We start from the raw sequence: 13,561 nt of genomic DNA on the forward strand, positions 1-13,561 counted from the left end.
CTTGTCCAAGGTCACACAGCTAATAAGTGGCAAAAGCAGGATTGGAGGGTGGTGAGGTTCCAGGGTTCACACTCTTAACTACTTGACCATAGTGCTTTATACTTGGGCATCATGAATTCGAGAAGCAATTTTTTTAATGTTTATTTTTATTCATTTTGAGAGAGAGAGCACACACATACATGCACAAGCAGGAAAGGGACAGAGAGAGAGAGAGAGAGAGAGAGAGAATCCCAAGCAGTTCCATACTGTCAGCGCAGAACCCTACACGGGGCTCGAACTTACAAACTGTGAGATTATGGCCTGAGCTGAAATCAAGAGTTGGAGGATTAACTGACTCAGCCACCCAAGGCTCCCCAAGAAGCAATGGTTTATAATAGGACTTTTTAAAATGTCGACCCATCAAGTATTTTACTATCTAAGCAAAGGCTAGTCTAGAGATGATTTGGAATGACAGAAGGATCTCCATTTGATTCCAATGATTTCAGCCCAAAAGCAACAGCTACAAAATTATGTGGAACAGCCACAGATGTTTCAGTGCTTTCTTTTCATCCCTGCTCCCATAGTGAATTTCTGGAGAAAGTGCCAGAAGAGTCTACTTTAGACCAAGCCAGAGTTCACAAATCAGGCTGCCTCCATTTAAGACAGTCGAGGCTACAGCTAGGAGGCTAAAATTAATGTCCCTGGTTGACGCACATTAAGTCAGTCCGGGGTCAGATCACAATGGTCACCCCTTGCGTGCACACACACAGCTTGTGGATTCTCTTTGTCCATTTTAGGGAAGAGGAAACCGAGGCTCGGAGTACTTGCTAATTCTCTTGGGCACCACGCACCTAGTGAGAACCAGGGCTGAGGAACTCTGACTTGCAGCCCAGGACAGTTTCCATCCTACCCTTTAATCCCACAGACATCAAAGTATCTGCCAAACCAGATCTTGGAGAAACGATTTCAAAATGTTTTCTTAGAGGAATCTGCAGATACGTGTTAAGCAGTCTCTGTCCATCTCAAAGCCCAGTAGAATCGTCCCATCCTCAAAACTATGTGATTGGATTTAGATGTGAGTAGGTGGGAGCCAACTTCATGGTATTGACCCAAATGGCGGATCTGGTGACTAAGACAAGACATCATTTGAATAGTCGCACATTTGAGTATTTTAATCAAGCGAAAGTGCAAATGGAAGGTTTTCAGTCTTTCTGTTTGTCATTTATGGCGACAGACTATGATAAGGAGAGAAAGCTTCTGAGCAGGGGTCTGCCTTGGGTCACCAGACAGGATGGCAAGGTCAAGCTGTCCTGGTTAAAGTTAAAAATTCGTTACCTTTCCCCATGATACGATTGAATAAGCACATTAACAGTTTATAAAAGAGGTTGTGAAACCTTCTAGGGAAAAAGCCATTAAGTAACCAGTTTAGGGGAGAGACTTCCTTGCCCCAGATCTCAGTAGGGGGCTGAAATGCATGACAGGGAAGGCTCATTCCTATTTCATATCTATTATTATTTCTCCGGAAGGGCTTATCTTTTATTGCCAATAACACTTCGCTCTGAGCTTTCTCTGCTCTGTCCTCTCAATTTACGTCACCACCCACACCCAGAGCCATTATAAATATCTACTGAACACCGGGCACTAATCTTTAGTAAGCAGAAACAGCAATGTCTTTTCTGCCTACCAACGGACTCATAAATCTTGAAACGTCATTATGCCAAGCTTTAGTGGGTGTTGTTGTTATGGCTGAATATCTAGCTGAACCTTACCTGAGGAAATTCATGTAGGCATCAACTATAACCATAACTTCCAAAGTGAGTGTTTTGTGAGGTGTATTGAAGGGCAATGAGAAGCGTTTATGATGGTAACAGCCCTACTATCTATCTTAATAGAGACGGTCTTTTTATTTAAAATTAAAAACGTGGTAGGTAGAATGCCACTCATCTTTTTTTTTTTTTTTTAATTTTTTTTTTTCAACGTTTATTTATTTTTGGGACAGAGAGAGACAGAGCATGAACGGGGGAGGGGCAGAGAGAGAGGGAGACACAGAATCAGAAACAGGCTCCAGGCTCTGAGCCATCAGCCCAGAGCCCGACGCGGGGCTCGAACTCACAGACCGCGAGATGGTGACCTGGCTGAAGTCGGACGCTTAACCGACTGCGCCACCCAGGCGCCCCATAAATCTTTAATTTTAAATTGTGTTAAATCTTTAAAAAGATTTAAACTGTTTTAAATATCCTGCTTTTTATTGTAATTGTCATCCTTAACTGTGTATTAGGTTGCTGGACAAAATTGCTCTACGGTGTAAGTGATAGGCAGAATGTGACGTTCTACCTAGAGAGGGAATGGAAATGAACTTTTCTAACAAAAAGATGGTCTTCAAATGAGAGGTCTTTTTAAAAATGCAAATAATCTGGGGGTGTCGGGTTGGCTCCGTCGGTTGAGCGGCCAACTCTTGGTTTTGGTTCAAGTCATGATCTCACGGTTTCATGAGTTTAGTGTGAGCCCCGCATCGGGCTCTGCAGTGAGAGCACAGACCCTGCTTGGGATCCTCCCTCTCCCTCCCTCTCTCTCTCCCCTTCCCCTGCTAATGTTGTCTCTGTCTCTCTCAAAATAAAGAAACTTAAAAAAATTTTTTTAAGGGGCACCTGGGTGGCTCAGCCGGTTAAGTGCCCGGCTTTGGGTCAGGTCATGATCTCACGGTTCGTGGGTTCGAGCCCCACATTGGGCTCTGTGCTGACAGCTTGGAGCCTGGAGCCTGCTTTGGATTCTGTGTCTCCCTCTCTCTGCCCTCCCCTGCTCGTGCTCAAAAATAAATAAACATTACAAAGAAAATTAAAAAAAAATTTAAATGCAAATAATTCTGTCTTCTGTATTTTCCCAGAGGCAATGCAGGTGGCTGTGAGTCCTAATTCCACAGTAACAAGGAGACTTTGGCTAAGTTATTTAATCCCTATGTATCTTAGTTTCTTCATGTATACGGTGGACATATCAAAAGAAGTTAATTCAGAGAGGTGGTGAAGATCACACGGGTTATTTACCTCATTTGTAACTCAGTAAACATTCAACATGGTGGAGCTCTCACAGTCTGTTACTAATAGTTAGTGTTTATTGAGGGCCCGTCACAAGTGCTTGACTCCTCTTAATAATACTGTAAAAAACCTTATGTAAATTAAAAAAAATAAAAAATTAAAAAAAAACTGATCTTGTTCTAAAAAGAAAAAAAAACCTTATGTAATCGGTACTATTATCTCCATTTTACAGATGAGGGAAACGCACAGAAATTTTCAGCACAATATCCAATATCACACAACTGCTAAGTGATAGGACTGGGTTTTGGCCCCAGAAAGCTTGGTCCCAAACCCATGTTAAATTAACTAGTATAATACACAATAGTACCTCTCGAGTCAATGTAATTAACTCATGGCAGTTGTAATTAACTCGAGGCAATGTAATTAACTCATGTCAGTGATAGAGAAAATTGTTAGAAAAAATTCAAAGCAACGGACAATGGATGTTTCCAATCAAAATACATCCACTGGGGTCTGGAGTTTTTTGCACATGTAGAAAATGTCAGTGGAAAAATTAACTAAAATGATTGATAAGGAGGCATTACCTTATCTCTCCAGGTACTCCTGAAAGAAAAGAGAGAAAAAGAATTCCAAACCTTGGGATGTAAAGAGGCAAGTCAAGAATATATGGAAAATATCAATACATATTTGCAAATGATATATGCAATAAGGGGTTAATATCAAAAATATATAAATTACTTCTACAACTCAACACCACAAAAACCCAATCTAGTTAAAAAATAGGAAGAAGAGGGCTGCCTGGGCGGCTCAGTCGGTTGAGAGTCCGGCTTTGGCTCAGGTCATGATCTCGCGGTCTGTGAGTTCGAGCCCGGCATTGGGCTCTGTGCTGACGGCTCACAGCCTGGAGCCTGTTTCGGATTCTGTGTCCCCCTCTCTCTCTGCCCCTCCCCAACTCATGCTCTGTCTCTCTCTGTCTCAGAAATAAATAAACATTAAAAAAAATTTAAAAATATAGGAAGAAGAACTGAGTAGACATTCCTGTAAAGAAGACATACAGGTGGCCAACAGACACATGAAACGATGTTCAATGTCACTAATCAGCAGGAAAATGCAAATGAAAACCACAAGGAGCTATCACCTCACATCTGTTAGAATGGCTAAAATAAAAAAAGATGAGAAACAAGAAGTGTTGGCAAGGACACGGAGAAAAAAGTTCCCTCATCCACTATCGGTGGGGATGTAAATTGGTGCAGCCACTGTGGGAAACAGTAGGGAGGTTCCTCAAAAAATGAAAAATAGAACTCTCCGGTGATCCAATAATTCCACTATTGGGTATTTACCCAGGGAAAATGAAAACACTGACTTGAAAAGATATATGCACCCCTATGTCTATTGCAGCATTATACGATAGGCACTCAAAGTGTCGAACAACAGACAAGTGGATGAGGAAAAGGTGGTATATCTAACGGAGTATTACACAGCCATGAAAAAGATGAGATCATGCCATTTGAAACCGCATGGATGGACCTAGAGGGCATTATACTAACTGAAATAAGACTGAGAAAGACCTACATCATATAATTCCACTCTTAGAAGGAATCTTGAAAGAAAATAAATAAACCAAAAGCAGAATCAGAACTATAAATACAGAGAACAAACTGATGGTTGCCAGAGTGGAGGAGAGTGGGGGGTTGGGAAAAATAGGTGACGGGGAGAAGGAGATACAAGACTCCAGTTACAGAGTGAGTAAGTCATGGGATAAAAAGCAGAGTAGAAGGAATACGGTCAATGATACTGTAAGGGGACAGATGGTAACCAAACTTGTGGGTAACCCAGCATAATGCAGAGACTTGGCAAATTACTAAGTTGTACCCCTGAAACTAACACAACATCGTGTGTCAAATATACTTTAATAATAAAAAAAAATAAGATAAGATTTCCTTTTTAAAAAAGAAAATATACAAATAGCCAACCAACATGTGAAAAAAATGTCCGTCTCGGTCGTAATAGAGGTAACAGTAGTCGCCAGTGTGTGCCATCGTGTGGCGGGCAGAGCAGCAAGAGGAATAGATTCAAGCAGGCTTCTGCAGAGTAATGTGACAAACTATATCAAAAGTCTTAGCCCCAGACACCATCCTGCGCCCACACGTGTGTGCCCCTAATGTCAGCTGGTCCCCCCCCCCCAGACGCCTTGGGCGCCAACCCGAGTCCCCATTTCCGCTCCAACAAGATGAAAGAAACTCTCACCAACCAGGAGAAACGCGCCAACCTGCGAGCACAAGGGTGCGTTGGTGGGAAAGGAACCACTGGCCGAAAGGAGAAAGTGGTTTGCAGGCGATAAAAAACAAACAAACAAAACCTCAGTTCACCTTAAAGAAGTGAGGGCTGAACAAGATCTCCGGTATTGAAGAAGTGAGTGTGTTCCCAAACCGAGGAACAGCCATCTACCTTCACAACCCTACAGTTCAGGTCTCCCCGGCAGCGAGCGCTTTCACCATCACAGGCCATGGGGAGACCGAGCAGGTGACAGAAACGCTACCCAGGATCTTAAACCATCGCGGTGCAGTGGGTCTGACTAGTTTAAGAAGGCTGACCGAGCTCTGCCCATGCAACCTGTGGCTGGAAAAGCAAGACTGGCTACCGAAGAGGGTGAAGATGAAGTTCCAGATGTTGTGGAGAATTTTGATGCAGCTGAAGAAACCACGGGGAGCTGCTATTTTATATTATGGTTGCTTTTTAAAACGTTGTTTATGGATCTCATACGATCTAGATCGCTAGCATGTTTAAGCCCAAGCCCCTTGGGCCTGGGCTTTGCAGTTTTCGCTTAGACACAATTCATTCTTTGCGGCTAATTAAGCTACAGAAGTCAGGGAATAAAGTGTGAAAGAAGGTTAATTAACAAAAAAAAAAAAAAAAAAAAAAAAAAAAGAAGCCTTAAGCAAGCATGTCCCCTACCCAGCAACTCTACCCCTAGGAGTTTATGTCATACAAAGAAATGAATAAGTGTATTCATTTAAACATTATTTATAATAAAAATTTGGAATCAGCCTATGACAGTAAACAGTAAATCAAAAAAAAAAAAAAGAAGAAGAAAAAAAAATTTACTTCATCTGTGAAAAAGAAGAAATTTAATAAATTCCCGATCTCCATGATCTGGAAATTATGTTACAGAAGTCCATAAGCATGCACTTGAAAAGACTCAAAGAACATACTATAGGTTCGCAGTCATAATTTCCAAGTGTAGCACTAAAAGCAAATTTCGCTTTATGTTCTTCGTGTTTTCCAGACTTTCTGCATTAAGTACCTCCCATTAAGGAAAAATAAGAGTTTTGCGATAAATAGAAATAAATACTTGTATCAGTGCGAAAAAAAAAATTCAGGTCCATATTATACAAGATTCTAAACTACAAGTGACAGAAAACCTAGCTCAAACTGTCTTGACAAGAAGGAAGTTATTGCTTTACATGCCTCAGGTATGGCTGGATCCAGGCCTCAGACAAAGTTGTTTAGGACTTGGTCTGTCTCTCACCATCTCTTCATCCCTTGTCTTTCTTTTTTTCTCTATTGTTTTATTTTCAGGAATGTTCTTTCCATGCACGAAGTTCATGGTGCAAATATGCCCATCGAGATGTTTACATCCTCTTCCCTCCGCAAATTCTCCAACTGCCATTTTTATAAGAGTTAAAATGAAAGTCCTGGATCTGATTTTCCTTGGCCATCTTGGGATAGTTTACTGATCCCCGATCTGATCAAACAGTCACATGAATGGAATGCCCTGATTGGTCATGCCTGGGTCACATGTCTACTGTGGGAGCCAGAAGGCGGGGTCGGCTAGGGTGGCAGGGAGTGAGAGTGGGGGAAGGGTGGTTTCCTAAGAGACAATGAGGTTCCATGTAGAAAAGGAAGAGTGGAGGATGCTGGTGAGTTAAAAACCATCATAACAGACACAAAAACGCATTCACGGGGAGATTTCAGTTTCTTTAGATGCTGGCTAGGCACGGCCAGGAGGAGCATTAGCGGCTTTGAATCACTTGGGTCTCTTGTGTTTGCACTTGACAGAGAATTCAATCGGACGTGGCGTAAGCAACGGTGAGAATTTATTGACTTACACAACTGAAAAGTCCAGAGGTAGGGCTGGCTTCAAGGAAGTCTAAGCCACCCAAGGATCTGGCTCTTCCAGTCTCCCTAGTTTTAAACCGGTGACAGTATTATCTCCAGATTCCACGCAAAGGCTCCTGGCAACTCCAGGCTCTCTCCCCAGGATAGCGGATTGCTCTGGCAGCTCCACACCTCGTATCCTCACGCCACAGCAGGTGTGAGCCAGGGACAGAGAATCTGTAGTATTTCCCGGACAAGTCCTGTGAGCGTCACTTCTCTCGCTGGCCCAAACTGAAAGAGTTCGAGAAGGTTTGGGGTTAATTCTTTCAATGGTTTGCAGATTTCACCAGTGAAGCCACCTGGTCCTGGATTCTTCTTTGTTGGGAGGTTTTTGGTTACCGATTCCATCTCCTTATGAGGAATAGGTCTGTTCGGATTTTCCGTTTCTTTATAATTTCAGTCTTGGTCGGTTGTATGCTTTCAGGTATTCGTCCATCTCTTCCAGATGGTCCAGTTTGTTGCCACACCATCATTCAGAGCAGCCTCTTAGGAGTCTCTGCATTTCTGTGGTGTTAGTTGTAATCTCTCCTCTTTCATTTCTGATTTTATTTGAGTACTTTTTTTTTTTTTTTTTGGTATGTCTAGCTAAAGGTTTCTCTGTTTTGTTTATCTTTTCCAAGAGCAGCTCTTAGTTTCACTGATTTTTTTCCCCCTTGTGTCTTTTTAGACTCTATTTCACTTATAATTTCCATTCTGATATTCATGATTTCCTTCCTTCTGCTAACTTTGGGCTTCATTGGTTCTTCTGGTTCCTTGAGGTGTAAAGTTAGGTTGTTTATTTGAGCTCTTTTTTCTTGATGTAGGCATTTATCGCTATGAATCATTGGCCCAAATTGGATCACAAGCTCATTCCTGACCAATCCATGTGGCCTGAGGCATGGGATACATCATTGGCTTGAGCCCGTTATAGTCCATTCCTGGAGCTGAGGGCTGGATCAATCCCACCCTGACCACCAATGAGAATGGAAGAGGAATGTATCCCCAAGGAAAATCAAAGCAGGAAGGGAAGTATCCATGCTGAAGAGGAACCTGGCAAATGTCTGTTCCAAGTCTTTAGTGGCCTGACTTGTTTTCAACTCTATCCAGCTGTTCATTTTTTAATTTAATTTTAATTTTTTTTAACATTTATTTTATTTATTTTTGAGAGAGCACAGAGCCTGACTCGGGGCTTCAACTCATGGACCGCGAGATCATGACCTGAGCCAAAATCAAGACTCGGACGCTTAACGACTGAGCCACCCAGGTGCCCCCAGTTGTTTATTCTTGGATGGGAAATATTTACTAAAACTATATCCTGCCTGTGGCTTAGTGCAGAATATTTCTAACTTGCACGGCTAAACGAAGAAGCATACATTTGTCACAGATCTTCAAGCACATCTCCATTTCAAGCCTTTCAGAAGTGCCTACTGCCATTAGAAGGGGCGGAGACAATCACAGCATCCTGTAAACTGCCCTTCACAGGGCACAGTTAACAGCCCCAGGCAACTTTCTTCTCCTGGGTTGAAATAACCTAAACACTGTTTTTATTTTTAATATGTATTTTCATGAAACGTTGCTTAGGGAAACATATGGGGCTTTGAAATGTCAGCACACTGGGTGGAAGGCAGGAAGTGTAAAGAGTTTTGTGCTCCTGGCTCTTTTATTTACAGAGTGGGTTCAAAGTCGTGCAGGGTTAGCAAGAAAAACAAACAGAGGGATCCATGCTTGCTTGAGATGACATCTGTCCGCCAGGACAATCACTAGCTTTTGGTTGTGAAAGGTTTGCGGTAGATAGCACAGGCTGGGAATGAGATGTTTTCCTTTCATTTCCCGCAGAGAGTTCGCACGAATCCTTTCAAAGTCAGCCTCTTCTGTGATAAATAAATGTGCCTCAGCCAGAGAAAGCAATAAGAAAACCTCAGCGACTGACAGCTTAAGAGAGGGGGAAAAAAAACCTCACCAAGGCTAATGTCATTGCAAATGAGGGACAGCTTTGAAGACTACATGATTAAAAATGCTGTGCACAGACAACAGCAGGGCTTGGCATCTGATGTGACTAACTGATCTGTTTTCCCACGTGGCGGCTGCTGCAGAAAAATCCCCCATCTTGCCTCACATGAGTCAACTGAATTCTGCAAAAGTGTCATAAAATGTCAGTGAAAACACTTCTGCCGCCAGGGTCCGGGAGATGATGGAAGTGGGGAGAGGAGGGTGACAAAGGGAAGGAGTGTGCCTGGCCCCCAGAGATCTGCCACGCGTGAAGAATGGGTCCTCGGCTAACTGGTGCCCAACAGCACACTGGGAGGGCACAACCATGCGAGACCCGCAGTGGCTTCCTGGCTCCCAGCCACGCCCACAGATGATTGACTGCTCATCAAGGATCTACGGGGGGGCCCCCCCCAGCCACGCCCACACTCATCAAGGACATACAGTTTCAGGCAGTCAAGGGAGATCTCCTTTTTCTGATCCCTGATTCTTGCCACGACCGTTTTATCTGTTGGATTTTCTAGGTCCAAAACTTAGGTCCTATTGAGGTTGCAGGGGCCCATGTACATGGTTGAGTCCCCAAAAGAAACGAGGTCAGCTCTAATGTACACCAGGAACATTACAAAATCTGAATTGACCAGCACTCACATAAATGCCTACAAGGCACAAAGCTTTCACTAACTACTGCATTGATTATTCATAAAAACGTCACCGCGTTTGAGAACGATTTGAAAGTTACATTTGGATTCACTTCAAAACAACTCCCAAGGGTGTGCCGATGAGCCCCTCAAATTCAGAGCCAGTTGTAAATTCACTGAGTGACTCATTACCAAATGATTTCCAAACCAAAATTATAATAGTCCTTTAAAACTTTTCCAGCCAAGGTGATGTTTAAAACACAAGATGGGTGCATTTAACTGTATTTGCTAAGACGTAAGGTCGGACTTTTAAGAGAAACAGCAGCTTGGACGCAAAGGCCCTTCAAACAGTCTGGAACCTGTCGTGTGTTTATTCACACGCATGCGTAAGTCTAAAGGTGGTGCTCTCTTCCATGAATCACGTTAGAACCCACGCATCCCCACACCAAATGCAGCACAGGCTCAGGGCATGCAGAAACTTGAGTAGAGAGATTCCCATTCATTTGGTAACCAGTCAACAGGTATTTATGTGCCTACTATATTTCAGGAAATGTTCTGGGGACTGAGAATTCAGCCGTGAAAACAAATCTCTGTTAACTCTATAAGTTAAACGTATAGCACGTCAGGTGGTGGTAAGTGATAAAGAGAAGAGTAAAGCAGAGAGAGTGTATCAAGTCTGGTTTCAGACTCAGCTGCAAGAGAAGACCTCATGGAGAAGGGGTTATTTGAGCAGAGAACTGACACTGGTGAGAAAGAAAGGCGGCTATCTGAGGGAAAAGCATTCCAGGCAGAGGGAAGGGGAAGTACCGAGGCCCAGAGGCATGAAACGTTTGGGTAGTTAGAGAAAGAGTCAGTCATAGAGGAGTCATTGAGGCTGAGACTAGTATCAGATAATGTCAGAGAGACGTCTGCGAACCCGGCTGGGTAGCACCTTGGGAGCCATCCTAAGGCGTTTGGACTTCATCCTGAGTGAGATGGGAAGCCTTTGGAAGCACCGGTGCAGCACAGTGTGTCTGATTTAGATATTGGCAAATGACCTTGATGGCGGTGTCGAGCACAGACTGAAAGTGACTAGACCAGAAGCAGGGCCATCATAGCTTTTGCTAGTGCCATGGCTTGTCTAGGGCTATTACAGCCAGCTGGGGGAGAGACACTGGCAGCTTGGACCCCCCTGTGAGTGTGGCACGGAAATGACGAGGAATGACAAGATGCTGGCTCCATTCAGACTTTTAGTTCTTAATTTTTCCCCGTGTGATCGCTTCCCTCCTCTCTCCACCACTCTCCACTCTGTTCAGGGCACACAAAAGCAACACAGAGCAGGGACGGGCCCCGGAAGAATCCTCTCGGACCCCAGAAGAATCGGCACTCCTTGCAGCTCTCCCCAACAGCAGAGATTTCATCCAACCACCTTGCTCTCCACGCACCTTCTCTGGTACCCAGAACCTTCCTGGGCCTCTATCCTGGGAAAGGAAACAGACACCCAAGGTCAGAGCAAAGTGCTCACAAACACTAAGGAAGAAATCCCAGCTGTTCTTTTGTTTTAGGAACCAGTTAGTCCCCGGGGGATTTGCTTTGTCCTTGCTTCCAGCAGCTGCCCTGGGAGATCACAACCTGCCTTTGTTAAGTGTCGTCTCCTTGGCATCCATTTTTTGGAGGATGCCACAGCCATTGTTTCCAGAAGCTCGGATAATTTTTCTATATATGGCCTAACCCCTGGGCTTTACCTTGAGTCTGAGATCAGGAAGCACTTAAACAAGATGGCCTTACAGTGTTCTGCTTCCCCTGGGGCTCGGCTGTCGACAGCCAGTGAAGTTCTGGTCTTGAGTCCACGGGCTGTCGGGCAGGTGTGGGGCTGTGAGAGACGACAGGTATCAGGGCAGGGGCCAAACATAAATTTTAAAAGTATAAAAGTGGCACGTGCTTGCTTTAAAATATTCATAAAATGCCACTTTTTAAAAAATAAAAAGGAGGCGTGCCTGGGTGGCTCAGTCGGTTAAGTGTCAGACTCTTGATCTCAGCTCATGTCACAATCTCACAGTCTGTGAGTTCGAGCCCCGCGGCGGGCTCTGAGCTGAGAGCACTGAGCCTGCTTGGGATTCTCTTTCTCTTCTCTCTCTGCCCCTCGCCTGCTTTCTCTCGCTCCCTCCCTCTTTCGCAAAATAAATAAACTTGAAAAAAAATTAAAGTAGCTATTTGTAAAACAATTAGTACAAAATGAGAAGTAAGGGGGCACGTGGGTGGCTCAGTCAGTTAAGCGACCGACTTCAGCTCAGGTCGTAATCTCACGGTTTGTGGGTTTAAGCCCCGCCTCGGCCTCTATGCAGACAGCTTAGAGCCTGGAGCCTGCTTTGGATTCTGTGTCTCCCTCTCTCTCTCTCTCTGCCTCTCCCCTGCTCACGGTCTGTCTCTCTTTCTCTCTCAAAAGTAAACGTTAAAAAAAATATTTTTTTTTAAAGTGAAAAGTAAACATTCCTACTCTCTGGGTGAAACCATTGGAAATAGCTTGATTTACAGCTGATTCTAGGAGGTCATTGGAAGCGCAGATTCATGGGTCCCCTCTCAAACTGCTTCTTTAGTAGGAGCAGAGCCCTGTATGAATATGCATTTTAACAAGTTCACCTGGTGATTCTATGGACTCTCAAGTTTGTGAGCCCTGCTGTCTTTGACCTTCCTATTACCATGAAACGCATATGTACGCATAGAGTTTTACACACGCACAGATTCAACAGCCACAGGGATTCATGCGACGCAAGCTGAATGGAGCTGGGCTAATTTGCCTCATCAACACATCACTGACAACTTTCCCTGTCGATATTTGTGGCACGATCTCATATTTGCAAACAGCCACTTCCTATTCCGCAGTAGGGATGGGCACACCCAGCCACTCAGATCAGTGTGGCTTCTGCCCTGGTCCCCTGCCCTTGCTGCGGGGACACAACACACTGGAATCTGCTTTAGGGGATGTTTCTTCAAACCGTTTTGGGCTTTTCTTCCTTTCACCTTTTTATTTCGCTATAATTTCAGACACAGAAAAATTGCAAGAATCGCGCCAAGATTCGTCCCTCATATCCCCCAGATGTTAACCCGGACCACGTTTGTTTTGCACCCACATACATTTTTTACCTGACCTTTCTGAGGGTCAGTTGCAGCCAGTGTGACCAACCCCTCCCATTTTGCCTGGGACTTTCCTGATATTAACATGAAAAGTCCTGCATCCTTCGGGCCCAGGAAAAATGAGACAACTGGTCACCCTAGCTGCAGCCGTGATGCCCACTTACCTGTAAATACGTCAGCCTGTACGGACTAAAAACAGGGACACAAGCACTGTGCAGTTAGCAAAATCTGGAAACAAGCGTTGATACCAAGGCCTCCTCGGTTTACAGACTACAAATTTTTCAGATTTTGCCAATCATCCCAATAATGTCTATCGTAGAAAGAAAAATCCCAGATCAAGCATTGCATTCGCTGTCTATTCCTGTGTAGCTGAACCACTTCTTTAGTCTTTGTCTTTTGTGACATTAATATTTGGGAAGCGTATATATGTAGCATGTCCCTTAACATGGATTTGTTTGAGGTTTTCACACGATTGGATTCAGGTTATTTACTTTGGGCTAGAATCCCACAGAAGTGAGGCATACGGTGTTGATTAATCCCACAACCAGGTATATTAACTTCGATCACTCGATGGAGGGGGTTTCTGCCCTCCCCTGTAAAGTTATTATTTTCCCCTTTGCAATTAGTAAGTATACTGTAGAGAGGTATTTGGAGACTATATAAGTATCTTGTTTC

General features: G+C 43.9%; 1 pseudogene; it reads left to right on the forward strand.

Moving 5' to 3' along the window:
• The first annotated feature begins 5,241 nt into the window (after nt 1-5,241).
• On the forward strand, nt 5,242-6,696 carry LOC122469462 (annotated as a pseudogene).
• Nucleotides 6,697-13,561: the final 6,865 nt, after the last annotated feature.

Source organism: Prionailurus bengalensis, chromosome B1, assembly GCF_016509475.1.
Source record: "Prionailurus bengalensis isolate Pbe53 chromosome B1, Fcat_Pben_1.1_paternal_pri, whole genome shotgun sequence".
In the NCBI taxonomy this organism is placed as follows: Eukaryota; Metazoa; Chordata; class Mammalia; order Carnivora; family Felidae; genus Prionailurus; species Prionailurus bengalensis.